Here is a 21,558-nt window from a genome sequence, read left to right as displayed (position 1 = left end):
ACCTCATGGAAATTATATGAAGAGAGGGCATAGTTGGACTGAAGGGAGTTAATACAACACTTTAAATTCAACTGTTATAACTATGGGAAATCTAGACATAAAAGGTCAAATTGCTGGAAAAACAACAATGGGGGTTCTCAATAAGGTCATAATGCGGACAGAGCTGATCAGGACCAAGAAGAGGAGGATGGTTTTGTATTTCTGACCTCATGGTGACCAGTGGAGAAGCTGCTCTAGGAACTGTTAAATGGTACTTGGATTCTGAAGCGCTCACATGGTTAAGTTAGACAAACCAATTTAGATTAATATTGCTAAGAATAGAGTCGTAGTTTTTGCAATAGAGATAGGAAATATTGAAGAATGTTAAAAAGTGAAACTAGTTATGTAGATTTAACATTGAAAGATGTTTTGTTTATGCAAGATTTAAAGCATAATTTAGTGTCAGTACAAAAAATTAAAAGATCTGGATTTGATGTATTGTTTAGAACAGGGAAAGTGTTTATTAATAAAGGAATGCAGATTCCATTGGGAATGGTTGATATGAATTGACATTTAAGTTAAGGAAGTTTGAAGAAACCAATTGTCAATGTTCAGCATTAGCATTGAATTAACAAACTGATTTAATGACTTGGTATAAGCGCTTTTTAGGATATCAGAAAATAATAAAGTTGTCAAATATAGATGGTTACAGGTTTTGTTTGTAAAAATGTTACTACAAATAAGGAATTTCAATCAATTTGTGAGGTGTGTGTTAAAAGTAAGATGACTCAGTTACCTTTTAATAAGAAAAGTCAACCAAAATCAAGTAGGGTTTTGGAATTGATTCACTCTTAAATATTTGTGACCCTATAAGACACCTGAAACCCATGATGGAAAACGTTATTGTGTCACCTTTTTAGATGATTTTTCACATTTTTGTATTGTATATCTAATTAGGCATAAAAGTGAGGTTTTTGACTGCTGGAAGCAATTTGTTGCTGAGGTTTTTGCTAAACTTAACACTAGCAGTGTTACAATGGGAAAGCAGAGAGATTAAACAGGACCTTACTTGAAAAAGCACGAGCAATTTTGGAATCAAAACTTGAGAAAGTGCTTTGTGCAGTTTACCTGACAAATAGAAGCCCCACAGCAGCTTAATAACACCTGCAAAAATTTTCTACATATTTCTAACTTAAGTTTCCTTCCTAGTATTTACCAGATATCGGTTACTTTACGAATCACACTGTATTTTTTAGAAAAAAACTTGATTTACAGTCTCACTCTGTGGTTACTATTTATCATTTCATATAAAGAGCGTAGAAAAAAACATTGATTTGATGAAGCGCTTAATTAAAACTTGGAAAAAAAGAGTTTTTACCGAGTCTGCCAAACTGCACGGATTAATTACGCGCTGCCTGGAAACTTTCCTTTCGCTTCCTAACGAGAAATAGTTAAAAATCCGCGATTTGTAACCGGAATGAATGTTCCAGCTCCCCTTCACCTCCAGCCTCTTTCAACGAATGAACAAAACCGAATCCCGCGTGGAAAGTTTAAATTAACCCCCCGGAATTTGCATAACCCACACATAAAACGGCACAATCAAAAACATGCCAAAGTCGTACAACAAACCTCAATTTCCACCCCCCGCCCTTAACCCGAATACTGAAATATCCGGTTTTTTTTTTTGAATATAATTTTGCGAATTCGGTTCGGTATTTATTGTTGTTCGCGGTTCGAAACCCGACCTGCCGGATTAGTGGATTGATATTAAAACAGATGAGGTTTCCGTTTTAATCGTTTTGTTCAGCCACTTTTCAGGACATTACACTTTTTACTATGAACCATGTTATTAATACTCATTTTACATTTGACTCAATCAATCTTCATAAATTAGCTTGAATATCTTCAAACATTTGTTATCTTGTGTGCAAAATTACAGATCAATAAATATGTCAGCACAATAACTAATAGAACAACTTACGGTAACTAACTTCGTATGTCTGGCACATGTCACATACGAAGTTCTGTCAAAACGACTGTGACGTCATCCAACAGTTGGTCACATGACCATCACTTTATCAGCAGCTCTGATTTTGATATTTTGTTATGATCAAATCAATGATTTCTTATGATTCTTCTTGGCGCTTGGCGTTTGGTTAAAATTTAGATTAGACACATAAGTTCATGCATTGCATCTCACTCCACTACATTATAAACAGTGATAGGTAATTTCCCTCTTTTTAATTACTATTATTATTAATTAAGCATGGTTTTGTTGTCAAGCATTGTTTCATTTTAATAAAAGAAAAAAATTGTTGCACGGAGATATTTTTTTTAAATCCTTCAAGTCTCACTACACTCAATGATGCTCTTGTGTTCACATTTAATTAACCATTTCAAACTGCAATTTAATTTAAGGTTTTTCTGTTAAAAAGAAATTTTTAATGTTTAAATTAAACAAATTTAGTGTATCTTTAGTGGAACTTGTACTGTATAAGTAAATCATGTGAAATATAAAAATGTGTCCATCATATTTATACAAATTGTGCGAGCATAAAGTGTAGCTAGATCATTAGGTCTTATGATACTAGACATAGGATCTATTGGCATCCATTCAGCCATTTTTAAAATGTCAAGTAAAACAATTTTTATGATAATGTTTAATTATTCTCCAGAAATAATCAGAGCAAATTATTAGGAAAATTACTGTGACTGATCTTCATAATAGTTCACAGCTCTACTTAAATACTTAAAAATTAGTACAAATAATTTAACACATGTTTTTAACAAATATTACCTAAAATTTTTTTAGTTATTAGTCTCTCTGTTTAATATTTTTCTATTTGTTACAACAGTAAAAACCTTTATTGGGCATCTTACTAGAATTGGATATCCATACGAAATGTTTCACCGATTCCATGAACTTCCAGCCATTTTTGGAGACGTGTAAAAGATTTACGGCGTCGTAGTTCGTTCAGTTAACAGGAACTGCGTTAATCACTACTAAAACAGATAAATCTGACCAACTTTCCAGTTATCTTTCCACGTTCTTTCACTTATAGACTTTTATTTTCTCGTCGTCGTTTATTGGTGTATTTATTGGCAAAATGGTAAAAGAAGTTTTGAACTTAATACCTGATTATTACCTTCCTATCAATTTTGACCAATCGCTATCAAGAATTAGTATAACAAATGTAAATTTTAAGTGGAAAAATCACTTAACAACTGTCACCTTAGTTGTCAGCAGTTTTTTCTTTGGAAAAATTGGAATACTCGTTTCTAAGTAATTTGTTTGTATTGTAATTTGGAATACTCGTTTTTCCGGAAAAATTAAATGCACTAGGGATATTACCCCCGAAAAATTTAAAAACCATCAAAATTTAACTTCAATATTGAATGATGGCTCCCGAACAAAGTTTATAATTTCCAGGTCTGTTTCTTATCGAGACAGTGTTACAGATTGATTGCCTAGTTAAAATTGCTAATTTCCTACCTCGCAATACAAAATACATAACATTACAAAGTTGTTATGTTGGTATAACAGGCACCTTCTCGTTCGCATTAAGAAACCATTTAGCAGCGGTAATTAAGCTCCGCTTTTTAAATTTGCATGCAATAAGACGGACAAGGGAGGGCCAGTTTTGATTGTATGAAGGGGGGTGGGTTGACACAGGTAATTAAACTGGCAAAGTTACCCGCATACGCAATTTACCATAAACGAATAGGAATTTCGATAACGGTGTTTATAATGCGAATACACGCAATTGTTAGCATCATTATGAGGGTAGTTCGGAAAAGATAGACGCGATTGACTAATATCCAATGGCATTTTAGGCAGCCAGTTTGGATAATTACAATTTCCGGAGGCTGCCAAATGAACATTTCAATTTCGATAAACGTACACAATCCCAATAATAATTACTCCTAGATCAGTTTACAATTAGCTAAACTGTGCTGGTTTTTTTTTTTGTTCATTTCAAAATGGTGGTAGATGCTAATGTCACACTTTTGGCTGGTTAAAGCCTGTAGAGCCAATTTAGCTTTTTTAGGTTTAATAAAGTTTTAACCAATTTAGGACACATTGTAGACTACAAAAGTGACTCAAGTGTACTCAATCGAAAACTCTATCTACCGTATACATTTTTCATCCCTAATCCACCTTCTAATTGGGCGAAATGGAAAGTAACAGACACTAGAGCCTATAGAGGGATACAGTGTGGCTGTGACCAGGTTAAACCAGAATTTGGCTAACCACTATTTGACACTCGGAACTGAGGACCTTTACTCATATATAATGGAATCCGTAAAATTGGCTGGAAATGAAGTTTTGGGTATGGACGGTACCTCTCCCTTTAAAAAACATAATGACATAACCTGGAATGAAGAACTACAACAACAAAGGAAAGCATATCAGAAATGGCTAAACACGAAAGAAACCAAGATGATAGTACAACCTACAAGAGAGAACAGACTAAATTTAAGAACATGATAAAGAAGAAGGACACCTGGGAAAGAAAATGTATTGAAGTGAACAGGTACCTAGGAGGAACAAGATCATTGGAAGCTTGGAAATGAATCAGAAACCTAAAATCCAACCAATTCAGATGAGCAAATGGTACCAACATTACTCACAACAACTCAAAGAAGGTAGAGTCCATATCTTACAAACTCTCCAAAAGCGTATGAAACAATTGAATCGATAAAAAAAATCAAAAAGCTAGCAGACCAGAAGGAATACCAGCGGAATTACTGAAATTTGGGACAGCAAAACTCATAAAGCATACAAGAGATTTACCAAATATATTAACGGGGAAAGAATTCCCTCTAAATGGAAAAAAGCATGGATTACCCCGATTCACAAAATTAGGTGTATACCAGTACAATGAGCCGTATTTATGGGAAAGTTCTCACAAACTTTATAGAGGAAGAGTACAGTCTTCTGGAAATTGAAGAACAAGCTGGTTTTCGAGCTGGCCGCTCTTGTCTGGACCACATATTTAGCCTTGTCCAACTAAATGAAAAGAAAGTCGCCAGGATCAGAGAGACGTATCTTCTGTTTATCGATCTTACAGAAGCATACGACACCGTACCCGTGCAAAAACTATGACAAGTACTCTCTAGGTCTCGAATTAATGTCACGTTAATAGCTGCGATCAGACAAATACGACCATTCTACATCTAAGATCAAATTGAAAAGCAATATCTCAGACAGCTTTCCAGTTACGAAGGGCTTAACTTAATGTCTCCCTCCCACACTATTTAAAATCTATCTGAATGAAGCTTTGAGTCGATGGAGATAAATAAGTGATGACAGAACCTTATACACCCTGCACTTTGCTGATGATCAGGTTGTTATCGCACAAGACAAAGAGGACTGGGGGCTGTCGGTAATCCGTTCCAAAACCATATGTATTGGAGACGACAGAGATGACCAAACTGCTGTATTGAATATACATACCTGGGGACATAAATTGATAACGGAGGTCGTACAGAGAAAGAAATAGAGGACCGAATTATAAAAGGGAAAAAGGTGATAGGCTGCCTGAACTCGATCCTGTGGTCCAAATGTATCTCTCGAGAAAAGAAGCACCTCTTGTGCTGTACGGATGTGGCACCTGGCAATTAACAACAAATTTAGAGCTCCAGCTACTATCTTTAGAAATCGACTTTTGGCGTAGATCAGCAGGAAGGTCGAGATTGGAAAAAATAACGAATGACAAAATTAGGAAAATTATGAAGGTACAACTATAGTAAAAGAGATCCAACGTAGACAACTAATATGGTATGGACATGTGGAGAGAATACCTAAGCAGATACTTAAATGGACGCCGACAGAAAAGAGGAAGACCCAGGGCGACATGGACCGGCGGAATGGAGAAAGCTATGTCGGAATGAAACCTGCAACCAGGGGACTGGGAAGATAGAAGAGGCTGGAGGCTAGGAACCGGAAAGCGCAGGACGCAATGAAAATTAAACGGAAGAAATAAAATTTTTAAGCTTAACGTGATATTCCAAAATTCTATCTTTACAGCTTTCACCTTGGAAAAAGGTAATATGGAACACCCTGTATAAGTGTGAATATAGACTTGGTACGCCACTGATTTTTACTTCCTAATAATTTTCCGTTAATTTGTTTAACGACAGTTGCTTAACTGACTGATGAGAAATATCCTGCTAACTTGTTTTCGAAATTTCACTGCTCTAGTCAACTCTGTTCCTTTAAAAATTTTCAGTACATGTACAAAAGTTGAGAGTTGAGTGCTGTTACATTGTATTAAATCCCCCTTTTAGAAAATTAATTAACAACTGATGGAGAACAATTTCTCGCTGTCGCCTTTCGAAAATCCAGCAATCAAGCCAAGGAAAATGGGCGCTTAATCGCGTTAACCCTTGCCTTGAAGGTTCCTCAAGACAATCCAAGCTCCCTCAGCCTCGCGCGCCTCCCCCGTACCCCAAAGGGCAATTTTTCCATTAAGCCTCGCCATCTATCGGGCAATAAACCCCCCCTTCGCCCCTCTCTTAAGAAGAGTAATATAAACCCGACACCTTTCGACCGGGTCCTCGTTTAACTCTATTATCCGGAGGCCGAACTTTTGCGATGTCTTCAAAGACTAATCTCCGAAATCTGAAAATAAGTGAGGCAAATCTCCGGCATTTAGGTTCGCGAAGAAAAGAAGAGCCGCCGCCGTTGCCGTCCCGGTTTCTCCTCCATTCTTTCGAGTTAACATTACAACTTAATGAGATTCTTTATTTCTGGATAAAGATTGCCGGAAATCCGGAAAGGCTCCTGAAAGGCGGCTTAATTGAAACCTACGATTCCTTTTATATCTTTGAGTTATTGGTCCTTTTCCTTATAATTTCAACTCGTTTAAAGAGGATGGAAAGAAAGGCTAAACGTATCGATTTTGTGTGACATACAAATTGCACTGAAGAGTGAAGATGGCAACAGTTTTTAACAATTTTTTGTTTATTAAATTTCGCCAAGTCGATTTGGAGATGCAGCATTTGAGTAAATTATAAACAATCTGAAGTAGTACTTTTGAAGGTTCATGATTTATATTATGTAAGGGATTACACCCCCAAACTCCATTCTAATTTTGAATTCTGAAAATTAAGAGATATTTTTTTAAATTTCTGCTTTTATAAAAAATAATAAAAAAAGTGTCACTTTAGATGTCAAAATAGTAGTATATTATTCAACGAGCTTTTTATGATAGCCATTAATCTCCCGTGGGATTAATGGCCATAAAAAACGAGGATAATACTATACTTTGTCCACGACCACTGTCCATTACCACTAATGCCAAGTGCAAGCAAATTAGAAGTTGATACTCTTTTATGTAGATACTGTTTCTTTCTCATGCTAGTTGATTTAACATAATAAAATAAATTTTCTTGTTGATACAAATATTTTTTATTAACAACAGTGGAACAGCAAAGTCACTAAATCATATTCATTATGTAATTTTGACCTAATAAATATGATTTAGTGTACTAACCTAAATTAAGTTATACTAATATACAGGGTGGACCATAAGTAATGGGACATAGAGCTACAGCATATTCCTGACATCAAAATAATACGATTTAGCGAAATTGTTCTATACCGAAAATTAATATTAAGAAAGATACAGGGTGTGAAAGTTGAAATTTTATTTTAGCTTTTGATATAAATTACTGAAAGTTGGTATAAAGGGGTTTTGGCAGGCGTAAAATACGATGCTTTCATTTGTTTTGTAGTAGCTGATAGGGGGCGCTAGCGATAACCATCTCCGTCCCTTCAAGAGGCTCAAACTTTTTTTTACGGAACTGAAACGGCCATATGACTTCAAAATATGATTCTAAGATGTTTTCTACGTAAAAAAGGTATACTTGTTGTAAGTCTTAAAAGTCGACCATTTTCGAGTTATTTAATCTTTTATTATTGCATGCATTTACATGTACAGCAGGTTTTAATTACTATTTTTTTTTAAATTCTAAGTAGGATTTGATACAAAAACAAAAAGGGCGTTCATAACGACTAGCTTTATTTTAAAGTTTACAAACATTTTTTAAACGGTCAAATTTACATACAGAAACTGTTATGTGTGTAACTTAAGGGTATACAGCACATATCGTATTAACATACGACAATGCATGCAATAATAAAACATTAAATAACTCGAAAACAGTCAACTTTTAAGACTTACAACAAGTATACCTTTTTTACATAGAAAACATCTTAGAATCATGTTTTGAGAGCATATGGTCGTTTCAGTTCCGTAAAAAAAAGTTAGAGTCTCTTAAAGGAACGGATATGGTTGCAGCTAGCGCCCCCTATCAGCTACTACAAAACAAATGAAAGCATCGTATTTAACGCCTGTCAAAACCCCTTTATACCAACTTTCAGTAATTTATATCAAACGACCGTGAAGATATGATAAAAAAACAAAAATAAAATTTCAACTTTCACACCCTGTATCTTTCTTAATATTAATTTTCGGTATAGAACAATTTCGCTAAATCGTATTATTTTGATGTCAGGAATATGCTGTAGCTCTATGTCCCATTACTTATGGTCCACCCTGTATAATTAACAATAATTTCTAACTAGTACCTACATTAAGGACATACTAAAAAAGGTTTGTCGGGATACATTTTAATTTATAAACCAAAAATTACTTAGAATTATTGATTGTTACATTAACATTGGAGCAATTATTGAAGTTTATAGTAGGTATCGGGTTAATATCGAAATTATGTGTAGAAACAGTAGAAATATTTTGAATATTTTCAACTAACTTTTGGGTGCCTTGTATAGAGTTACTGAGTTTTTCAGCAGTGGTAAGCTTATTAGTCATTGATTCGTCTATGTAGGATTCGGCCACAGTCGAGCTTTTCCATCCGCCATGTCTCTTCAGGGCAGTTATATCCCCCCCTGCGTCAACAAGCATTATAGCAGAGGAACGGCGAAACGAATGTCCAGAATACTTTTCTGGATTAGGTAATTGTAAAAAGGATGCGATATTCCTACCCATGGCCGTAAATTTGTTTTTTCCAATTTTCTGTGCAGCACACTTTCCGTTCTGATACGACAGAAATAAACTAACTTGGTAACACTTCCGCGTAAATCAATATATTTTTTGCAAATTTCATAAAATTTGCCGGTTATTATAAATTTTCTCGATACGCCAGTTTTCGTTTGTGGTATGGTAACCAGCAAAGATGAACCAAGATCGTTTACATCTGCAAGTTTCATAGAATAAAGTTCATGTCCTCTGCAAGCACCCATTATGCCCATTATAACGGCAACTTAAATCAAGACACTTCAAGATAAATAATAATGAGATGGTTTATATATTTTTTTTTTTACCTTTATTGCAAGATACTTTGTGTCTTCAGCATTATGTAAAAATCTATTGACTTCTTCTGGAATAAAAATAGCAGTTTTTTTCGCTTGAAATCCGTGATTTTTCCTTTTCAGTAAGGCTCGTAGTTTAGCATAAGTTTCAATATTTATAGAGTGGTTGATGTCTAGCGTACTCCTTAGTATAGAATAGGTGGTCCACAATGTAGATAGTTTGTATTTCGTGGACAGTTCATTGAAATAAACCAATAAAACTCTCTCAGAAAATGAATTAATCTGCGTAGTACTTCTCCAATCCATGAAACTTTTGTAAGTTGACAAGTACAATGATTTCGATTTTTCTGGTAGCAAATTTGTACTTGTCGTTTTGGCAGCCTGTATAATTTCTGGTGGAGTGCAACCTGGTTCCGTATCACTATCCGAACTCATTTTTAACAAGAATTACTGCGAAAAAACCAAAAATATTTCTTATAAAATTACCAAATTAAAATTGAAATCCGCCATAACAACTGAAATGTCAAACTCGATACGATTAGGATCGCGTTTAGAATGGCCGTCGGTGTACAGGTCGTGACAGAATTTGGGAAAAAATGGATCACGTGAACAATTTATTTACATAACTATATGGTGGCATGTGACACCAGCCCTATTTCTGAACGCACCCCCAGCGTTGCCGCCTACGACCACAAGGGCACTGACGTTGTCAATGTCAACTTAAAAAACCACAAAACTAAGGGCGGTCATACACCAAAAATATTTCAAATATAAATTATGGAATTTACCTAATGATTTGGCAAACTCCTGTACTGTGCTATTGCGGTGTATTTGTTAAGAAAATGGTATTCTGAATTAGCAGTAATTGCAAAAACATAAGTGGATGTCTACATGCAAGAAATACCGCATATCCCATGTTTTATGCTTGGTGTGCAACCACCTTTAGGTCGAGAGGGAATAATGATCATTATTCTTCTTCATTAATCACTCTGACGCTATATGACCTTCATTTAGCTTCTGTAAACACGCTGAATATTAGTACATTATTGGTTGGTCGTGGACAAAAAAAATATTGGTTTTAACTATAAAATTCATACGTTTGAAAGCTACGTTGCCTACCTGTAATTTTTTGTTGCTAATTTGAGTAGCAGCACTGAACCAGACAGACATGAAAGAGTTAACAGGTGGAAAATCAACCAGTATCTAACGAATGAGTTAACGTCACGAACAAAGCAATTCCCATAATCGAATTTGATGGAACGCGCTTCCAGTCAAGACGTACACGAGATCTGGAATTAAATTTCTGGAACGGTTAATTTGAGCCATCGGTTGTATTCCAGATAGCGGCGTTGCCACTTCCAAATCAGTGATTTTGATTGGAACGGACCGACAAAAATAAAGGCGCGAATTCTTCAAGAAATTTCCTCCAGGGCCGTCCTAATCGTCGATTTGTTTCGGTGTTGCGGGGATAGAACGGCCGATTAAAGACTCGGAAATTAATGACCGAAATTTCGGTCTGGAAGAAGTAAAAATGAGTCTTTCACGCTCGATAAACTTCGAATGCGGCGTTTGTGACAAAAAGTCGTAAATTCCTGGACGCGCTCCGTCGAAATGATAATTTTGTCGCCTCGAACCGAGTAAAAACTAATAAAGGAAATTTAGACGACCACTTACGGTTATTAATTAATTTTTAATGGGCTCCCGAACAGCGAGGACGACAACGATAAAATAGTTTAATGAGTTTACTCGAACCGACAAAAGAAAATTAAGTTTGACCAAAAATTCCCATAAATCTGGAAAAAGAGCAACAGCACAGATTAGTGTAGTGTCTTATATTTTGGCAACCTAATTTTTCTATAATTATTTATGTATTATAAAAACTGACATAATTTTGACAGAGTTCTGTCAAATCACCATTAAAATCATACAATTTTATTGTCTACATTGTGATTTATAAATTGCAGCTACAGAAAATAATAAATAGGTAATAAATAATTTCAAATTAGTGATCAAACTTTTCGTTTTTGAGATATTGCAGAAAAATTTCGTTTTTGGGTTGCTTATAAGTGGAGCCCGAATTAAAAAGCACAAAAATCGTGAAAAAAGTCCTTAAAAAGCAAAATCATTTTCTTTAAAAAAGCATAAGATGCCGTAAAAAAACACAAAACTCTTTCAAATTTTAAACTGTTTTGAAAACTTAAAAAACATTTTTTAACTACTTGAGAGCATTTGGAAGGTTTTCGGACTGTTTAAACAGCATATTAAAGGTTCTGGAATGCTTTAGAGGCATTTGGAATCTCTTACATGGTTCACAAAATTTTTTGGAAGCTTCTAAACTGCTTTAATACCTTCTGGGAGCTTCTAGACTAGTTGAAAAGCATTTGGAATCTTTTAGACTGTTCTAAATGATTTTGGAAGCTTCTAGACTATTTTAAAAGACTTCCGACTGCTTTAGAAGCAATTTGGAGTTTCTGTAGTGTTTTGAAATCTTTTTAGACTACTTTGGGAGCATTGAAGGTTCTTGACTGCTTTTAAGAAATGTGAATTTGAACTTTTGGAAACTTTAAAACTGCTCTAGAAGCATACGGAAGCTTTCAGACTGCCTTGAAATTTTTGAATAGCTTCTAGACTAGTTGAAGATTATTTGGAAGCCTTTAGAGTGTTCTAAAAGCTTTTGGAAGCTTCTAGACTGTTTTGGAAGGCTTTAGACTGCTTGAGAAGCATTTTGGAGTTTCTGTAGAACTACCTAACCTAACCTAACCACCTTGTAGACTGCTTTAGAAGCATACGGAAGCTTTTGAGAGCTTCTAGATAAATTGAAAAACATTTGGAAGCTTTTAGAGGCTTCTAGGCTGCTTTGTAAGCTTTGCAATGCATTTTAGAGGTTCTCTAGTATTTTCGAAAGTTTTTACATTTTTTTAGAAGTTTTTAAACTGCTCTAGAAGCATACGGAAGCTTTTAGACTGCCTTGAAATTTTTGAATAGCTTCTAGACTATTTTGGAAGACTTTAGACTGCTTTAGAAGCATTTTGAAGTTTCTGTAGTGTTTTAAAACCTTTTTAGATTACCTTAGGAGCATTTGGAAGGTGTTTGGACAGTTTAAAGAGCCTTGAAGGTTCTGGACTGCCCTTAAGGCATTTGAAACCTTGTAGACGGTTATAGAAACTTTTGGAAGTTGTTAAACTGTTTTAGATGCATATGGAAGCTTTTAGAGGCTTCTAGGCTGCTTTGTAAGCTTTGCAATGCATTTTAGAGGTTCTCTAGTGTTTTGGAATGTTTTTACATTTTTTTAGAAGTTTTTAAACTGCTCTAGAAGCATACGGAAGCTTTCAGACTGCCATGAAATTTTTGAATAGCTTCTAGACTAGTTGCAGTTTATTTGGAAGCCTTTAAAGTGTTCTAAAAGCTTTTGGAAGCTTCTAGACTATTTTGGAAGGCTTTAGACTGTTTGAGAAGCATTTTGGAGTTTCCGTAAAACTACCTCACCTAACCTAACCACCTTGTAGACGGTTTTAGAAACTTTTGGTAGCTGCTAAACTGCTTTAGAAGCATACGGAAGCTTTTGAGAGCTTCTAGATAAATTGAAAAGCATTTGGAAGCTTTTAGAAGCTTCTAGGCTACTTTGTAAGCTTTGTAAGGCATTTTAGAGTTTTTATAGTGTTTTTGAATGTTTTTACACTTTTTTAGACTACTTCAGGATCATTTGGAAATTTTTTGATCAGTTTAAATTTGTAAATTGATACTTATACATTTTGCAACATGTTTTTGTCGTTCAGAAGCTTTCAATATAGAAATTTTTTGTCAAAGCAGTTATTAGATTAGTTTATTTTTAAAAACTTGAAAAGCTTGTTTTGTAAAAAAATAGTTAAACCATACAAAAATAGCAGTAATAAGCACAAAAAACTAAAATAAACAAAAAAAAAAAAAAAGCATAAAAAAAATCTGTCAAATGACGTGTTTTTGCATAAATCGTTCACATTAAATGTCAAAGGTTGGTTGCTTTTATTATTTAAAAAAAGCAAAATTTCTAGAAATCCGGACTCTTATAAGCGTTTAGTAGCTTTCTTGACAGCTCTGAAAATATTAAATTATTATGACACTTTCTTGGAAAGACAACTGTGAGTTTTTCCATTTTTCCATATTACTTATAACCGAGTTTTTTTCGGATTCACCGTAAAATTTCCATAAAGATGATACTAGAAAATTTTTACAGCAAATTTTCAAAATGTACCAAACATGTGCAAACCTTCTTTAAGAAATTGGTTTAGAAAGAAAAATCATCATTATGGTTTATATTTATTCTGTTTTCTCTATTCTCTCTTCTATTTCTGCTTTCTACTGGTTTTGTCATGACAAAAGCCACTAAATCTAAACTAAAACGACATTTGATTATTTATTTTTATTACTATTTTTCAATGTGAAAACACTTATAATAACGAAAAATTTAAGGAATAAAAATAAAAATGTTTTTTCATTTCAAAACAACAGACCATTGCAACTTTGCCTTAATTTACTCACTTCTAATATCCTTAACAGAGTTGAGGTCGAAAAATGGACACCCTGTATACAGCATTATACATGTTTCATTTCCTACTTGGATGCGGTAAATTGCACTTTTCTGCACTCATTACATCAAATTGTACAGGGTGCTGCATTTTCGATGGTTTTACGGGGTACAGAGAAAACGGTAATAAATAGAAAAAAAGTAGCATACGTGTTCCGATCTCAATTTCTGAGCTGAGATGACTGGCGAAGAGTGGGCTGCGCAAACTTCTTTTGTTTCAAAGATACGGGGGGTTTTTGAAAATTGGTCATTTTGGAACATCCTCTGTATTTCATTTGCTATTAAAGTTATCAAAAAAGGAAAAACGGTTTCCGGTAGAAGTTTTGACGTAGAATCCAATGGCGTAGTCAGTTTTTTTCTATTACGTTTAGTTTCTGACATATGACACTAAGTTATATTTTTTTAAATGGAACACCCTATATATTTTTAGGTCATTTAATTCTGTTGATTTTTACTATTTCAACGGTGTATTAAAACATATAAGTTTGTAAACGTTAATCTTCGTAATTAGAAAAAAAGCGTTTCCTTAATAAAAAAGTGCTAAATAATATGTATAAAAATACCCACAGTCGAAACCAAATTTGGCTATATTCATATTAACATGTTACATGTCGTTTATAAACAGTTTTTTTAACTTCTACCTTAAAAATAGAAGAAAATAGAAATGGCCACTTTTCTTATTAAAGTGACGGTAGAACTGTTTGAAACTTAGATTTTTAATAAGATTTATTAAAAATATTTAATTTTCTGATGTGTTAGCTTATATGATTTCCGATTTTGTTTGGTATTTTAGATATTGGCCTTTTTTTTAGCTTAGCAAAGGTCCTTTTTTTAAAATAACAGGATTAACCTCTACAAACTTATATGTTGTAATACACCGTTGAAAAGGTAAAAATAAACAGAATTAAATGAACTAAAAATATATAGGGTGTTCCATTTAAAAAAATATAACTTAGTGTCATATGTCAGAAACTAAACGTAATAGAAAAAAACTGACTACGCCATTGGATTCTACGTCAAAACTTCTACCGGAAACCGTTTTTCCTTTTTTGATAACTTTAATAGCAAATGAAATACAGAGGATGTTCCAAAATGACCAATTTTCAAAAACCCCCCGTATCTTTGAAACAAAAGAAGTTTGCGCAGCCCACTCTTTGCCAGTCATCTCAGCTCAGAAAATGAGATCGGAACACGTATGCTACTTTTTTTCTATGTATTACCGTTTTCTCTGTACCCCGTAAAACCATCGAAAATGCAGCACCCTGTACATATTCTAAACACAAATTTGTCCAACGTTATGTCATAAATTCGTTTCTATAAACTTGGATAAGTTATTCCCTAAATGCTCTAGAAAAAAAAACAGTAAAATTTTACCCGAAATTCAAATTGTGTTCAAACGTATATTCTAAAATTAAATACTGTAATAAAAATAGAAATTTCCACTTAAAAAAACAATGTAGGAAATGAATTCCACGTCAAAAAATCTTTTTTAAATAGTAAAAATACGGGAGATCCAAGTACTTTTTTACAACTTTGGTATTTTAAATACATTTTTGTGGTATATTGGGTCTTCACTGTGTAAACTTTAACAACTTGAGATTTTATTTAAATTTTTGTATCATTTAATTCAAACTTAAATCAGTCATATTCTGGTGCAGATCATTTAACTCGTTTTAAATGAATTTAACTAAAAAAAGCAACTGAAACTGTTTAATCAAGCTGGTTAATTAAATAATCGCAGCAAATTTCTTGTATAGTACTTGATATATTTAAGACTCTAGATGCTTCATTTGTATTACTTAGAAGAGTAATCTCTTAAGGTTCCACCAATATCTCACAGGATAAAAGAGGAGAGCTTTCCAAACTGTAATCCGGCTAAACGCCGTGAAAGTTTCGTTACTCGACACAACTTGCAAAATTTAATAACTCAACTGTCAAATTGTTATAGATGAAATCGACTTACCTCGAATTTATAACAATGACACTAACCAATCATAACAGCGAAACTTCACCAATCGTGAACATCCGAGCACCGATACCGGCTATTTGCGTAACAGAAGTTTCGTAACGGCATCGGGAAAACTTTTCGGTCAAAGTTTCCGGGCGTCGTGGCTGAAGGAAACTTTGCGACTTGTAAACGAACGAACGGACGCGCTCCAACTGAAACACCTGAAAAACTCGGTCGACTACGAAAAGGGACGCAAAACGCGCGCATCTGGGAAACTTTAAAGTTTCCACGCTCTTTCGGTCTGATCGCAATATTCAATTGGTTCGACAGGTTCAAATTAGACTTTTTCTAGGCTTTAAGTGTCGGAAGACGATAAATTGGACAGTTAAAGTCTTTCGAACGATCCTGTTTAACGCTAAATTTACAGTGACTTTTTGACAGAATTTGTCAATTTGTCAAAGAAAAAATAAGAGGGACCGAATATGGGAAACTATTTTTTATTATACTTAACAGAAAATACTAAATTTTCAACTGTTTATAAAATACAGTAAATATGACATTTTCGGAACAGCGCACGGAAATTTTTTCACGATCCCTCTTTCCGTGCGCTTAATAATAAACATAGATATCCATGATACTAGATATCCTATGGCAACCCGAAGAAAAAAAAAGAAACGAGTAATGTGTCTATAGCAACGATTTAATTATTAATGACAAATTTTATTTTCTGTCAGTGAAAATTAAGTATTTATGTATTTATTACATTTTGCAAAAATGAATTCAGATTGTGAAGAAAATCGGGATATTCCCGAAAATATCTTACAACGAGCGGCAGAAGTGAGTGCAGATTTATTACCAGTGAAATCCAGGTTGAGATATGAACAAGAATATAACAGTTTTACCGAATGGCGGACTCAGAAACGAATCAAAATTGTGAGTGACGATATTATTTTAGTATATTTTTCTGAAAAAGCCAACACTATGAAATCCTCCACTTTATGGAGTCGATTCTCTATGTTAAAGAGTTGTTTGGCAATAAAAGAAAATACTCACCATCAATATAAAAAACGATTGCTTTTTTGAAACGACATGCTGTAGGATATATACCAAAGAAATCCAAGATTCTTACAGCAGAACAAGTAACCAAATTTTTATGTGAAGCTTCAGATGGAGAATATCTACTAGCAAAAGTAATTTTAGTGTTTGGCATCTTCGGTGCATGCCGCAGAGATGATTTAATACGTTTGAGTTTAGATGATGTGGAAGATAATGGGCGTTTCCTTGTCGTGTTGTTACGAGATAAAAAAACTCACAGGTCAAGAAGTTTTACCATTACCAATGAAAATTGCAAATTTGATCCCTGTACAATTTACCTTAAATACGCAGATCTCCGCCCTAAACATATGGAGAGTAGAAGATTATTTGTTGCATACCGAAACCAAAGATGTTACGCTCAACATGTTGGGTGCCATACTATCAGTGGTATTCCAAAACTTGTTGCAAAATACCTAAAACTAAAAAATCCCGAAGAATATACCGGACATGGGCTAAAGCGCTCTTCGGCAACCATGTTGGTGGAAAACGGCGGTGATTTGCTCACTTTGAAAAGACACGGAGGATGGCTTTCTTCCAATGTAGCAGAAGGACATATAGAAGAGTCCATACAAAGAAAAATTGAAGTATCACGGAAGTTGTTTAGCCCTTGTAACTTGGGAACTACAACATCTGTAACAGTCAATCAAGAGAACCAAAGCACACACGAACACTCTTCAACAATAATACGAATTGTACAATAAATATTACTATTAATAATAACGGTTCTGTCTAAAATTAATTTTCTTAGAATTACCTACTTGTATTTTTTTTGTTAATTTGAGTTGTATGTACTTACATTTTTACTGTTTTAAAAATAAAAATAAATATTCCCGATTTTCTTAATAATTTTTTGCGATATTTTTTGTTTATGTTGATTTCAGGTACCTAAGTATAATAAAAAATATCGTTCATTACTCGTCCAGAAATGGATTTTCCGTTCTTGCATGACTTTCCGCGCGCACGGAAAAATCCTCATTTCTGTAATGGTAATGAAATATACTATTAAATTACTGTTCCTGTAAGTATTTTCTGCTTGCATTATCTCAATCACATCTAGGTCCACCAACAAGAGTTTATACTGAAAACCTTTTGAAATCCAATTTCTTCATTATTAAAGTGCTTTTCAAGATGTTAGGGAATTAGAGAGCTGCCATTGACACAATCCAGTCGAGTTATTCATCGTTATTATAATTCGGAGAGACGTTGGGAAAGTAAACAAGCATAATGGCGGTGAATCCGACACTGGCATAGAGGCAAGATAAGGTTAGTCGAAAGTTCTAAGTGAATTTCGCCGCCCTCACTCGAAAAAGATAATAAGTCGGTATGAATGTTGGGAGCCACTCGGAAACTCCGGACAAATGGTAATTTAACTCGCTTTCCGCCGTGAAAAAGTTTTCCATGGAAACTTTTGGGCAAAGTTCACTTTTTCTCTCTGTCCCGTTTAATTTTGAAAAATTGGCTATTGTGTGTGTGTGTATATGCTTGTTGCGTGATTCACGTCTTATTTTCAGATTATCTTTTTTTCTGAACACACAACACATTAATGCTTAAGATGTTTGTTGTTTTACTTTATAAAAGTGAAAAGTTGTTGCAATATTTTTAGAGACAGAAAACTGAGTGGGCTAACTTGCCCCCTAACAATTTTAAAGATAAAAACAAATACACAATGGGCCTAGCCCACATATCATAAATTTTTGTTTTAATGACTGGAATCGAAAGAATAGGATCAAAAAACTAATTTTTCATATTCTTGAAGAAAAAACTATGGTCGTAAATGTTTCTACATTAGTTTGAATTTGTCCATTAAATTTAAAAGATCTGTTTTGGCGCGCATGTGACGTACGTAATTCTGGGCGATTTTATTGGCTGTTGCACGCCATCTGTTTCACTTCTTGTCGCTGATTGGTTGATAGTGTAGTACATCACCGGCGGCGGGCGTTTTAAACATGAGACTAATGTAGTTTTTATCATCTTTTTTTCTATTTAGACTTATATTTTTTTCAACAAAAAAATACGGGTATAATATTTTCAATCCGTCTTTGTAGTTATGAAATAAAAAAAAATTGTGGGACAGGCCCATTTGAAAGACTCATATTAAAGATTACTTCTAGTGAGTCAACCATATTTAAAATATTTCCCAGGAAATGCCCAAATAGTATATTTCATCACTTGTATAAGAAAACTTATAAAAAATTATTGTGAAAGATTTGAGAAGTAAATAAGTCTAGTAATGTTAAACAAATATAAAACAAAAATCACAGGTATAGGGAAAAATTGATTTTTTTGCATACTTTCAATTGCATAACTTGTTACACAAACTATTATTGTCTATATGCCACATCTAGACCTGTTACAACTGTTATAGGTAGAGATGTTACAAAATATGTTGCCAAAGTGTAATAGATCATCTTTTTCTTCTTCTTCAGCTAATTGTTGCCCATTGCAGGACATTAGCCTCTTCTAATAGCTTCTTGAGCTGTTTGCTGCCAATGGGTCTCCTCCTTGTTTCTCTGGGTCTATATTGAATTAATTTTTTCGTCCATTTGCTGTTGTTTTGTCTGGCTACATGACCAACCCATTGCTATTTAAGATGTGCGACACTCTCCATGATATCGGTGACTGGTTTTTTGTCTTCGTTCTATTGCTTGAAGAACGTTAACGTTACAACTGTAATAGGTATGGCCTCCTTAAGCCATGAATACCACTAGAAGTGTAATTAACCACAAATGGTGTTCCACAAATAGTGTGGTGCAGATACAAAATGGTATAGCTTCACAGTACTACCAAGTCAATTTTGACAGTGGTAGCACATGTCACGTGACTGTAAGTTACCTCTAAAATTGGAATTAAACGATGCAACTGTCAAATATGGTTTCCCAAAGATGTAAATACAACTTGAAGTGTAATTAACCAAAACAATACATTTTGACTGTTGTGCTAAATGTCACGTGACTGCAAGTTACATACCAAACTGGTAATAAACGTCATAATTGTCAAATATGGCTTCGTGAAAATGTAAATTTAACTTGAATAGTAATTAACCGAAATAATACACCACTTTGGTGTTTTAAAGCTTCACACTACTAGCAAGTCAATTTTGACAGTTGTGGTAGATGTCACGTGACTGAAAGTTACATCTAAAATTGGAATTAAACGTCGCAACTGTCAAATATGGTTTCTGAAAGATGTAAATACAACAAATTGAAGTGTAATTAACCAAAACAATACACCATTTTGGTGTCCCAATCAGTCCATGTCACGTGACTGTAAGCCACATATAAAACTGGTAATGTAAATTTAACTTGAACAGTAATTAACCAAAATAATACACCACTTGTTGTGTTTTATAGCTTCACACCACTACCAAGTCAATTTTGACAGTTGTGGTAGATGTCACGTGACTCTAAGCTACGTCTGAAACTATTAATAAACGTCACAACTGTCAAATATGGTTACAAAACTCTTATTTTAACATTGGAAAGGCTGGGATCCATAAGTTTAGAAAATACCGTAAGAACTAGACCTATTATTAGTGATTTGGAACAATCACAAAATATTGTTTCAAACAAACATTCGTTTTATTAAAAATATTATTTAAGTAAAAACAAGTATTGGCGAAGCCAAAGTCAAATTAATAATGCCTTCTAGTTGAATATAATCTTTTTGAAAAAATTAGTTTTAAGGTGTACTTAATTCATCCCAACTTTCAAAAAGTGTTAGTAAAGCCCCTTAAAACTTTAAGAAAAACAAACATTTTCTGATGGATAATTTAGAGAAACTTTCCGAACGGAAAAACTTTTTTTCAACAAAAATAACCGGAAATCTGGGTCTGGAACGGGAGTTAACTGATAGATGGGTCGTCACAGATTTCTAGATAGAAGAGGCAGACATTTTAAAACATTTCAAAAATTTGTGTGTTTTTAAGCTGAAATCGAGTTTCTCCCCTCTTTGGAAACATCTTGTTATTCCAGTCGGAAATTAGTCGTAGTTATTTAATTTGCGTGAACCCCGAAATGAATTCAGTAGTCGAATTTGGAGTTAAAGAGGGAGGGTCCGGGTGAATGGAGGCGATTTGTATAGTGTCCGGTGATCGAATAATAGCGAGGTAAATAAACAGCTTATTTGTTTTGTGTAGTCAAGCATTGTACGGATTACGAGGGTCAACCCGTGGTCTTGCAATTTAATCGGTCTTTCTGACAGAAAGGAAGCCTTAATTTATGGAGCGCTGAATCTTCCCAAATAACAGAATCAACCTCAAAAGACTATCGAAACGGAAAACGCAAAGCTACGCTGAGGACCAAACTAAATATTATTTTTAACCTCAATTTTTGATCTAATTTAATCCAAGTATGGAGAAGTTAATACTTTTTTGTCACTATCTTGAAAAAAAGAAAAAAAATTTAATTCATATTACACAAAGAGGAAATTGCGTGGCTTAAAATAGAGCTTCGTGCTTTCAAAGTTTAATCAAGCATTAAAACGGTAGCCGGACTGTTTTTGAGTGGCGAATAAATATTAATTTCGGTGGAATATTCAATTAGCTTGTATTACAAAACAAAGTCCTGCTAATTAGTTATAAGCCATGGTCAGGAAAATTGTGTTTGTGTGAGCATAATTCTTGAATAGAGGCGA

At 34.1% G+C, this 21,558-nt stretch overlaps 1 protein-coding gene across 1 annotated transcript in view; it reads right to left on the bottom strand.

Annotated features, from left to right (window-relative positions):
• LOC145735618 (potassium channel subfamily K member 18-like) overlaps positions 1-16,055 on the bottom strand; it is an 86,499-nt gene extending 70,444 nt beyond the window's left edge. Inside the window, exon 1 of the mRNA XM_081989610.1 lies at positions 15,847-16,055. The gene's annotated coding sequence lies outside the window, so the exon portion shown is untranslated. The remainder of the gene's footprint in view (positions 1-15,846) is intronic.
• Between the last annotated feature and the right edge of the window lie 5,503 nt (positions 16,056-21,558).

The sequence above is a fragment of the Ips typographus genome, linkage group LG1 (genome assembly GCF_016097725.1).
Source record: "Ips typographus isolate SLU linkage group LG1, UJ_Ityp_2.0, whole genome shotgun sequence".
Lineage (NCBI taxonomy): Eukaryota > Metazoa > Arthropoda > Insecta > Coleoptera > Curculionidae > Ips > Ips typographus.
This window is presented reverse-complemented; position numbering and strand designations above follow the sequence as displayed.